Below are 11,423 nucleotides of genomic sequence, written 5' to 3'. Positions count from 1 at the left end.
GATCTGTACAGTAAATACTGCATTGTATTAAAACATAATTGTTGATCCATACTTCATTATGAGTGACCTCACAAGCACAGTGTACAACCATATCAGTTCAAAATCAATAGTCTTAAACAAGTCAATGAAAATGTAACCGTTTATTTTTTGTTCTTTATCAAAACACACACACACACACACACACACACACACACACACACACACACTGAAACACTATCTCACGTACATTATCAGTCTTTTTCAGCACCTCTCATAGAGTTTCCAGGCAACTATCAATTAGGGAAATGACTCATATGAAATGTTGGGGGTGGGCTTTCGAAGGAACACGTTTTGTAAGACAAAAAGGATATCCCATAAATCACAGTCCTACCCTGCAGCTCTTGAATTATCACACTCCAGCACACCCATCATGGCGCCGTCTGGTTGAACAAATCTCCATCGCAAAACTGCATTTTTTTATCATGACAAGGGTTGGATTTCCATTTCTGAAAATAATCTCACGTTTAAGTGAAGGAGAGAGGCTGAGAGATTTTACTCTGAACAATCTAATCTCAAACATATTCCTCGGTATGTAAACAAAACTCCAGCACCTGTATCATTTGTGTGTCTTGTTGTATTGCTTTTATCTGTAGGAGTCTGTTTCATCTAAATGGGTGTAGGAACCCCGAGTATGTAATTCCCAACTTTTTTAGTTAAAGGACTGCTATTGTCTAACACAATACTCAAAGGCCCCACCATATAAGCTTGTATCTCTGCTGTTAAATTATGTTATTAAGACAAAGTTCGTTTTCAAACATTTTTATTAACAGAAACAGAGTATTGATTATATGAATTAACCACGATCCATTTAGTGATTCCAGATATTTCAAGAACTGCATGTTCATCAATAATAATAATAAAAAAAAAAAAACATTTATGAAATGAAAGATTCAATAGCTTCAAATATCCCAGTTAAATTTGGGAAACAAGCTGAAATATAAGACTCAAAGGACTCCTCAGAACAATACTGTATTATACAAAGTTGCACAGAGTAGTGTATTGTAACTAGAGTTGCTAAGGACTGGAAAATTTCTGGTAAATTTCAAGAAACTCTAAAAGTTTCCAATATTTTCCTACAGTTTCCAAAAAATCCTGGAAAGTTTCCCAAAATTCTGGACAGTTTAGAGAATTATTTCACCCATTTGCAACCCTAATTGTAAAACATTCTCAACTGTGACTGTTCTGATAAGGGTGGCAGGGCAAAACAATGCTATATTCAATTAATAAAATGCAAATAACTATAAAATCATGTACACACTCTTAAAAATAAATGTTCTTTATTGGAATTGATGGTTCCATGAAGAACCTTTAATATCCATGGGATCTTTACATTCCATATTCTTTATTATGGTGGAAAAATGGTTATTTTAAGAACTGTTCACAAAAAGGTACTTTTGACAACCCAAAATGGGTTTTCTATGGCATCACAGTGAAAAAAAAAAAACCTTTGGAACCTTTATTCTAAAGAAAGTCTAAAAGTAAATAGACTTCTCTGGTTTTAAAAGGAAGAGAAAATGCTTCCAGTAGGCTATATTTTGTTGTAGATCTCAAACGTCAATCAAACTCTAGAGATTTTGACACAAACTCATAAATCTTGGTAAAATATTTGTGTTTTGTACGCAAAAACAATTTTGAAACTGTGTTGGCTCTCCACTCAAGCAAAACCACTGCTACAGTATATAAAAAGCATAAGTATATAAATAAAAGCATTCGGTTTAGTAACAGTCACATTGCTGTAGGACTAATAGACACATTGCAGATTCTCTAAGGGAAAAGGAAAAGACATTTAGAGGTTGTTGAAGTGCAGCTCAGCTCAATGTCTCTGGGACAGTCCCAATCCCCATAATAACCATGACTACTATCTCCAGATGTGGAAAAAGTCAGAGGTAAACTGGTTTAATCTCTCTCTCTCCGCAAGATTTCCTTCTCTCCATATATACACACACACATTTTCTTTGCCTCTCAACAGCGTTTTTCAGACTATTTCTTGAAATTAGTGCTAATGTGAGAGCACATTAAAAGATTTGCTCATCCATGACTAGCGCATCCCCTGAGAAACTAGACAAATCTTTAATTTTATTACTTCATTTCTACTTCCTCACTCTTTCGATCCAATCCCAAACAACTGTGGCCAGCCACACACACATAAAAATTTGTATTATTCTGACATAGCCGAATCCATACGAATTACACCTACGCTGTCTTGTTAGCTCTTCCTGTAGGATTCACAGACAGACAGGAGCTACCAGGAAGCATCATTTGTCAATGAACTTCTTGGAGCAATCCGAAAGAAGACTTGTAAATTAAACTGCAAATAAAAACACACAAACCCAAACAGAAACGCTCTGAGGCAGAAGCTTGCAGCCCCTTGATAATATTACGGTTGTTAGCCCTCCCAAACCATGAAAAACAAACCTAATGTGGCAGATCTGAGACAGTCACTTTAAGGAGAATTGCCTCTCCTCTTGAAGGCGGTAATTGGATCTTTCTCCAACTTGTTTGTTTCCCAAGAGGACAAAATGGCACACAGGAAGACAAAGCAGCCCCAATGGTTGTGAATCTCTGGTTAATTGTTTTATTCATGTCCAGGCTGAAAGCACTAAGCGCTTCTGTCCACTCTGATGATTCAATTTCAGGAATGAGAACACATAAAAGATGAGAGAATAGAGTACAAAATTACATGCCGCTTCCATCATAGCGTAAAGTGCAAAATAGTTCAAAGCAAAGCACTCTTACAAGGAACAAAGGAGACAAATCTTACTATAAATGTGGTATAACTGTGTAAAGAAAATGTGCTCTTCTCCATGAGAATTTGGTTAGCTAAAGATACAAAATCTACTCAGCAGGGGTGTCCGGACCTGCTCCTGGAGGACCAATGTCCTGCAGAGTTGAGCTCCAATCTGTCCCAACACACCTGCCTGAAAGTTTCTAGTAATCCTAAAGACTTTGATTATCTGGTTCAGGTGTGTTTCATTAGGATAAGAGATCAACTCTGCAGGATAGTGACCTTCCAGGAGCAGGATTGGACACCACTGGTCTACTGGGTTTGTAATATGTTTGAACAAGTCATGTACAAAATATCAACCAAGGGCTGTAAATAACTACATATACACTTTCAGGGGGAAAACAAGATACAAAATCTGTCACTGGGGTGGCACCCTTTCAAAAGGTACACCTCTGTACCTTATTTAGCCCTTAATACACCATTTGAAAGGGTACTGACCTAGTGACCATTCTTTTCCGAGAGTGTACCTATGACACAAAGGAATATGAGGGATGTTTCAGCTGTTTTCGCACGTATTATGAAAGTCAATGGGATCATATTTCAAACTATTTCAAGCAAATTTCAAAAGGTACACTCTCTGAAAAAGGTACAAAAATGTACATATTAGTACCTAAAAGGTAAAAAGTACAAATTTGAAAAGAGTGAAGTGTGAAAGGTTGTGATTCGACTGGTATACTGTATATCAAATTTTGGAATACACAACACAAACAACTTTTGTCGATTTGCTGTCTGAAATTACAGTCTGGAAAAGTTGACGTTAGTTGCCGAAATCTCCATATTTTGGGCAGTTGAAGTTGACAGATTTCACAGAAAATCTTTATGATGGACACAGGCACCATTTTTTTAGCTTCAGACTTTGATTCCATCTAATCGAAGGAGCCAAGTTTAGAACACATTGTTTTCATTTTGAGTTTGAGTTTGTTGTGTTCGTGACAACTTGAGAGTCATTTAGTGCAGCGGTTCCTAATCCTGGTCCTCGCGAATCTGTTCAGATTTTAAAACTCGAGTAGATTTTTCAAGTTAAGTAAGTTTTCTGAAATTACAAAAGCATTTTATATGATGAAGAGAGTTTGGAATGACATGAGGGTGAGTAAATTTAAAAAAAAACTTTTTAAGTAGGAGTGGCCAACTTCGGTCCTGGAGAGCTGCAGTTCTGCAGAGTTTTGCTCCAATCAAACACACCTGAACAAACCTTCTAACCTGAACAAGTTTTTAAGGTTGGAGTAAAACTCTGCAGGGATGCGGCTCTCCAGGACCGAAGTTGGCCACCCCTGTCTCTAAGGATTCATGTAAAATTGACAGCAATTACTGATGGGTCCACTAGGTGGAAATACTCACAGCTGTACTCCTGATTTTAAGAACTACTCTAAGATGAAGATTGAAAATGGCAATAAAAACAACACATTAAATATGAAAATGAAAACAAATATATGGATGTGCGAGAAAGTCAGATTAGGGCTGCACGATTAATCGAATGTGACTGTCATGCGCATTTTGTTAGTAATGCAGGTTTGCTGAGGCAAAAAAATTAGGTTTATGCAGAGATTCTTTATTTGAAGTATCAGTAGCTCTATCTAGTGGTAAAATAATGAGGTGTCAGAGAATAAATGTAAGATTTTATTTTAAGAAAATGTTCAAAACATAATTAAACAACAAAAGATAATGGATATTTAAGATAAACATCTTAAATGTCAAACCTGTTAACAAAACGCATCTTAATCCAATACTGTGCAAATGTAGGTGAAATGTACACTTCAAATCATACCAAGTCAGCTTTTAACATCATAGTCCAGCAGGATTTACTTTTCAGCAGACGTCCTTCTGCATTGTGTCACACTCAGACAAATAACCAACTCAAGGTGCCACAGATGAGCCATGATTGGTCCAAATTTGGCGTTTCTTGTGCTGATTGGGCAACTTTTTGCGATCTTTGGTGGCGTTACGCTTCCTCTTCTTACTCAAGAAGTTCTCCAGTTTCCCGCTCTTTTTCAACTCACTGTACTTCTCAGCCAATTCCAGCTTCTTCTTGTCAGCTGTAGAAGGGTTTTAAAGATGTTATAAACTAAAAATGATCATAATACCATATATTATTTGATGTTCTTTTCTAAATAACACATAGTTATGAACACTGATGCTCACAAAACTGACTAGTACGACATTCACCAACAAATGTTCTTCAAAAGAACTTATATCACAATATATGTGAACAAGGTAAAAAGTCATGGAACAGGATAAGAACAAAGACAGATTTACATTTCTTTAGGTAGAAAGGTTTGTGTCCCTGGCCAACCAACTCTCTCTGTTTCCGCTTGAACTGAAGTTCCTTTTCTCTTTCCTGCTCTTGCCTCTGTCGGGCCCTCTGCTGGTTTTCCTGTTGTACACACACACACACACACACACACACACAAAAAAGGGGTCCTGACATTTTGTTACATGGGAGGGTGGGTAGTAGGGCTGCTTGATTAATCGAATGTGATTGTCATACGCATTTAGTAAAGCCGGTTCTGTAATCAGCAGTAAATCATCATCACGTGCTTTCAGATGGATCAGAATTTACTACACATAGCTGTAGTTCACTGAGAAGTTACGCAAAAAAAATCGCAAAAATCGAAGAAATCGTTCGCGATAATGACAGCTGTTTACATAGCTTCTCAGTGAACTACGACTCTGTGAAGTAAATGCTGCTCCATCTGAAAGCATGTGAAAATACCACATTTAATAACATATTTTTACTCCAAACTCACTTCATAACGTCAGTCGAGTGTTTGAAATAAATCCTTCTGTGAGATGATGTGGCTTCTTACACAGAATAAGGCACGCAACATATTTCATAGTATTCTAAGCAGTGATAAAGGCATTGCATTATAAATATACTTTATTTTAATGAAAATTATAATAATAAGAACTCAGATAAACCGTATATTGCCGTAGTCGTGTGTTTATTAGTCACGTTGAATCAATGAAAGCAGTTGAATCTTCTGTTTATTCAGCTGCAGCGATAGGCATTTTCTGGGTTTCTTCTGCGAGGCGTATTTGGAGTTTCAGTGCAAGAGAGCCCTCTGGCCTTTAGATGGAGATTTACTGTTGGTCACAGAACCGTGCTTCACTGAAAGATACGCATGACAATCGCAGCTTCTGTCGAATCGCGATCTCGATTCCATTTCGATTTATCGTGCAGCCCTAAGTCAGATAGTCAAGTTAAGGCACGCATTTGATCAACTCGCGTTCGAAAAAGTGTAAAGATAACTCCATACTGCCCTCTGCAGGTTGCAATGCTGTCGTCAAACTTACCATGACAGGCTCACGGTTAATGGAGTACAATGGAGATGTAACAGCGGAAAGACAAGCATTCCCTCACAGCATGTCCATGCAACCGAGAACATGGCTGAATCGCCATTGAATTATTCCTGTTTGATTTGCCAGGTCTCAGTTCAGCCTCCACTATCACACAAGGACCATAAGACCCTCACACAAACCCCTCCTGCAAAAGCTTTCCACACATTGTGCAGAAAAGCCCCGTGGAAGGAGATTGGGAGTTAGGCTTTCATTTACTCCCGAGCAGAGCCAACATCAAAGCAGCCCTCTGGAGAAGGACACACAATCACAGAGAGCAGGTGTGACCAGCTCAATGTAATATCTCAGCTGTGTAAGAGTAACCAAACTGAAGTATAAAGTACATAAATACTCAAATGCAGCTAGAAACGCTGCAGGGCTCCTTATAGCTTGACTTTGAGGTTTCCAGCTATCAGAAAACAGAGCACTCTTTGAAAATGGATGTTTATTGCATATGCCATGCTACTCGACGTACACTGCTATTAAGATTTTTACGTCTGTTTCACAACAAATACTCATCTTGGCTTTCAAATGGTCATACATGTTCAAACACAATGTCTGCTAAATAGAGACAAGCCCTGATTTTCTTCATTGAATAAATGCGGCACAAGATGGCAGAGTTTTGTGTGCCGTGGCAGATTGCTGACAGTTGGGTGTCTGTCACAGTCAGCATAGAGGTTATGTAATGAGTTTGGCTTTTGTCTCTAAACTGCTGATACTGTATGTAGAGCTGTGCTCGGTTAAAAAGAGCTGCCTTTTTGCATTCAGTACATTCAAAGAAGTGCAGAGTGTTTTCATACAGCAACTAGGACTCATTCTTTCTTCTGGCCTATTTTTATTTTCTGTCTCACGACGCACAGCAACATGCAGTCTTGTATAACACCGCAGCAAAATATTTGAAAGTTTTTTTTTTTTTTTAAAGGGTTTTGTTTCGTTAAAAATATTTCAAAAGGTTAGTCAGAATGCACTAAATAGACTTGTGAACAGTGAAAACTTTCTGAAAGTTGTGTTCTTTTCACTGTTTTATTGTCGTTTTTTTTTCATATTATGTATATAGATAGATAGACATAAATATAGAAAAATATGAAGCAGCACAAATGTTTTCTGAAGGATCATGTGAAACTGAAGACTGGAGTAATGATGCTTAAAATTCAGTTTTGTCATCACAGAAATAAATTCTATTTTACAATATATTAGAAATATAACAATAACAGAAATAACTGTTATATAAGAGACATTTTGTAATGATTGTAAGTTTGCCCACTTACAAAGAAATGAAGGGTCTGTAATTTTTAGAGACAGAATACCAACCAAAAAAGTCCAGAAAAAACACATTATATAAAGGTTAGAAATTGATTTGCATTTCAGTGAGTGAAACAAGTATTTGATCCCCTACCAACCAGCAAGAATTCTGGCTCCCACAGTCTGGTTATGTGCTCATGTGGAACACAGATTAGTCCTGCCACTTTAAGAAGTTACTCCTAATGTCAGCTCGTGTATAAGACACCTGTCCACACAATCTGTATCTTCCATTCCAACCTCTCCCACCACCATGGCCAAGACCAAAGAGCTGTCAAAGGATGTCAGAGACAAGATTGTAGATCAGCACAAGACTGGAATGAGCTACAAGACCATCAGCAAGAAGCTTGGTGAGAAGGAGACAACTGTTGGTGCGATTATTTGGAAATGAAAGAAATACAAAACAACCATCAATCTTGGTCTGGAGCTCCGTGCAAGATCTTGCCTCATGGGGTAAGGATGATCATGAGAAAGGTGAGGGATCAGCCCAGAACTACACGGGAGGAGCTTGTTAATGACCTTAAGGCAGTTGGGACCACAGTCACCAAGCAAACCACACTACGCCGCAATGGACTGAAATCCTACAGCGCCCGCAAGGTCCCCCTGCTCAAGAAGGCACATGTACAGGCCCGTTTAAAGTTTGCCAAAGAACATCTAAATGATTCAGAGAAGGCTTGGGAGAAAGTGCTGTGGTCAGATGAGACCGAAATTTAGCTCTTTGGCATTAACTCGACTCGCCGTGTTTGGAGGGAGAGAAATGCTGACTATGACCCCAAGAACACCATCCCTACAGTCAAGCACGAAGGTGGAAACATTATGCTTTGGGGTCTGTTTTTCTGATAAGGGTACAGGATGACTTCACCGCATTGAGGGGCAAATAGACGGGGCCATGTACTGTAAAATCTTGGACGAGAACCTCCTTTCCTCAGCCTAAACACTGAAGATGGGTCATGGATGGGTCTTCCAGCATGACATTGACCCAAAACATACCACCAAGGCAACAAAGTAGTTGCTCAAGAAGAAGCACGTTAAGGTCATGGAGTGGCCTAAGTACTAAGTCATGTTTTGCTTGGGGATCAAATACTTATTTCACTCACTGAAATGCAAATCAATTTCTAACCTTTAGCCCTATATAATGTGTTTTTTTTCTGGATTTTTTGGTTGGTATTCTGTCTCTATACATTAAAATAACCCTACCATAAAAATTACAGACCCTTAATTTCTTTGTAAGTGGGCAAACTTACCAAATCAACAGGGGATCAAATAAATATTTTCCCCACTGTGTATATATATATATAAATATAAAATATGTATAATGCATATAATATATATTAGCGGTTCAAAGATGTTTAAGATTTGTAAAGCATGTTAGTTGTAACTGTTGTTGTTCCTGATTTTTTTGTAAACTGAATTAAGACGACACTGACAGACAGTGGCAAGACAGAGTGGACACTAAGCCAGTAGACTAAGCAACAGTTGGAAAGTAATTGACTTGAGGAGATTCATGCAAATAAAGTCCTGTCAACATATTCTCCAGCGTCTCCTCGTCCCTTGTGTGTGTGCAACGTGACAGTCACCTTCCTGGCACAATGGCATGGCAAAAAAAATATAATAAAAAGCAGTTAAGGCCAAACGTAGCAGCAATCACAGAAATATCAGCCTAGAAGACTTTCAGTATTTCCTGGAGCTGAGAGCACATTCAGCAGTGAGTGAAAGTCAGCATGAAATGAACAGAAAACCTCAGTCATCACCTTCAGCTGAACTCACAAACTGTATCAGAGAAGACCAAAGTATATATGTTTCACCAGCATCATATCTGTTCACCTGTCAACAAGAGCGAGCTGTGGAGAAGGGAGACAGGAGCCAACTGATATGCACATTTAATGTCAGAATGTCTAGATGAAATCTGCAAAGAAGACAAGTTATGGGCCTGGATGGGGTGAAGTACTGTGATAAAAATGTCAAATATGCAAACTACACATGTCTGTACAGTCTCACATTGAGACTGACCCACCAGAGTTCATATTTTACATGACATTAAAGGCTGGGTAACCTTTAAAGATATAGTGACTGATTATATTGCTTGCAATTGCTCACTGTAGCAGCCTGACAGCTGAGTTATACAATACATGTACTATTTTCAGAATCCGAAAATTCAGTCATCATTACGGTTTCAATCACCCACATTCAGATTTAATTTACTGCACACCATTTGTTGGAATACTTTTCTCACATTGACCACAAAATAAATCAGGCGTGGTGGAATAAAGCGCTGTTTTTCTGAAACTTCACAAGCAAATGTCTTGCCTATTGCAGAGTCACTCTTACTGCAGGAGTTCTAGCGGATGTTGTGCATCATTACTTACAACGTGTTTCCTGCTGCTCGAATATACCGTGCTGTTTCATAAGAAATAATAAATCACCCGAAGTGTGAGCTTGAAGTCTGGATTTATGGTAAAGTGATAAAAGATTATGTGCCGCAAAACAACGACAAAACAAGAAAACAAAACAAAGCAAGCAAAACAAACACAAACAAATACTACAGCGTGACTATAGTTAAGTCCGATACATTAACAATTAACTCTTATGTTATGAGCCGGTTCTTTTGAGTCAATCAACAACATACCGTGCAATCGGTGTTGACTCACGAACAAAAGCTGGGGCTGTGTTCGAAATGGCATGCTTGCTTACTACTTACTGCTTACTGCCCAGTACACAGTGCATACTGCCTACTATTTTTTTTAAATAAAGATAAAGGTGACGTCATTTGATGATCGGAAACGTGCTGTAGAGATTAAAGTACAATTTATGTCCTACTAACGATACTGTTTTTAGATACACAGCGATAGTTTGTAGTATGTATATACGTATAAATACAAGTGTTACATTTATAATTACTATTCCCCACCTCCAGTTCACTGCGTTCTGGGAAACAGTATCCCAGCGTCTTCAGATGCATACATCAAATTTCAGCCAATGTAGCAGGTAATCTGGGCATTCCATACATACAGAAAATTCACATACTATTCACAGTATACACACAGCATACTGCAATATAGTATGGTAGTATGCCATTCCGAACAGCTTCTGTACTGATTTCAGTGTACTTGAGTTATATTTAGCAGATTCTGGCGAATATAGTAGGTCATCCGGGTATTACATGCATACAGAAAATTTGCATACTATACACAGCATACCTACTGGATACTGCAGAAATAGTAAGAGTAGTATGATAGTATGGCATTTCGAACACAGCCTGGTTCTTTTGAGTGAATCAAAAGCGAAGACAAATTCATGAACAAATGCCTCTGAGCTGGTTAGTGAATTAAAATAGTGCAACCATCGAAGATCGATTCATGGACAAATGACTAAGCTAAGCGAAGACCGATTCATGAAAGTGAAAGTGAAGTGACGTGTGGCCAAGTAACACCGCAGCAAAATATTTGAAACGTTTAAAAAAAAAAAAAGGGTTTCGTTTTGTTAAAAATATTTCAAAAGGTTAGTCAGAATGCACTAAATAGACTTGTGAACAGTGAACATTTTGTGAAAGTTGTTCTTTTCACTGTTTTATTGTATTTTTTTCATATTATGTCCATAGATATAAATATAGAAAAAATATGAAGCAGCACGTTTTCAACATTGATAATAATAAAAAAAATGTTTCTTGAGCAGCAAATCAGTGTATTAGAATAATTTCTGAAGGATCATGTGACACTGAAGAAATAATAATAACATGCTATATCACATACTGTTTAATTCTTCTAATTGTGCCTTTATAAATATGTATTCTAAAAGGTTGCTTTTTATATAATGTAACTGAACTTGAAGACTCTGACTCCCTTTAATTGCATGAGGCCAGCGGATCAGATTTGTACGGAGCCCCTAAAGGGACATGGTGGTGGGAAAAAAATTCGGGGTGGGAGGAAATTTTTTTTTGCATTCTCTCGCAAAACTTTTGCGTTCCCTC

General features: G+C 37.9%; 1 protein-coding gene across 2 annotated transcripts in view; it reads right to left on the bottom strand.

The window, feature by feature from the left end:
* LOC107673174 (synaptotagmin-2-like) overlaps nucleotides 1-11,423 on the bottom strand; it is an 88,258-nt gene that overhangs the window by 59,260 nt on the left and 17,575 nt on the right. The window contains exon 1 of one of the 2 annotated variants that reach the window (XM_016466689.1): nucleotides 9,823-9,891. The exons of the other annotated variant lie outside the window; for it this stretch is intronic. The gene's annotated coding sequence lies outside the window, so the exon portion shown is untranslated. Of the gene's footprint in view, nucleotides 1-9,822; nucleotides 9,892-11,423 lie in introns of those variants that run through there. 2 annotated transcript variants of the gene reach the window in all.

This window comes from Sinocyclocheilus anshuiensis, unplaced genomic scaffold (assembly GCF_001515605.1).
Source record: "Sinocyclocheilus anshuiensis isolate Anshui unplaced genomic scaffold, SAMN03320099.WGS_v1.1 scaffold453, whole genome shotgun sequence".
Taxonomy (NCBI): domain Eukaryota; kingdom Metazoa; phylum Chordata; class Actinopteri; order Cypriniformes; family Cyprinidae; genus Sinocyclocheilus; species Sinocyclocheilus anshuiensis.
Note: the sequence above shows the minus strand (reverse complement) of the source record. Positions and strands in the feature narration are given on the sequence as shown.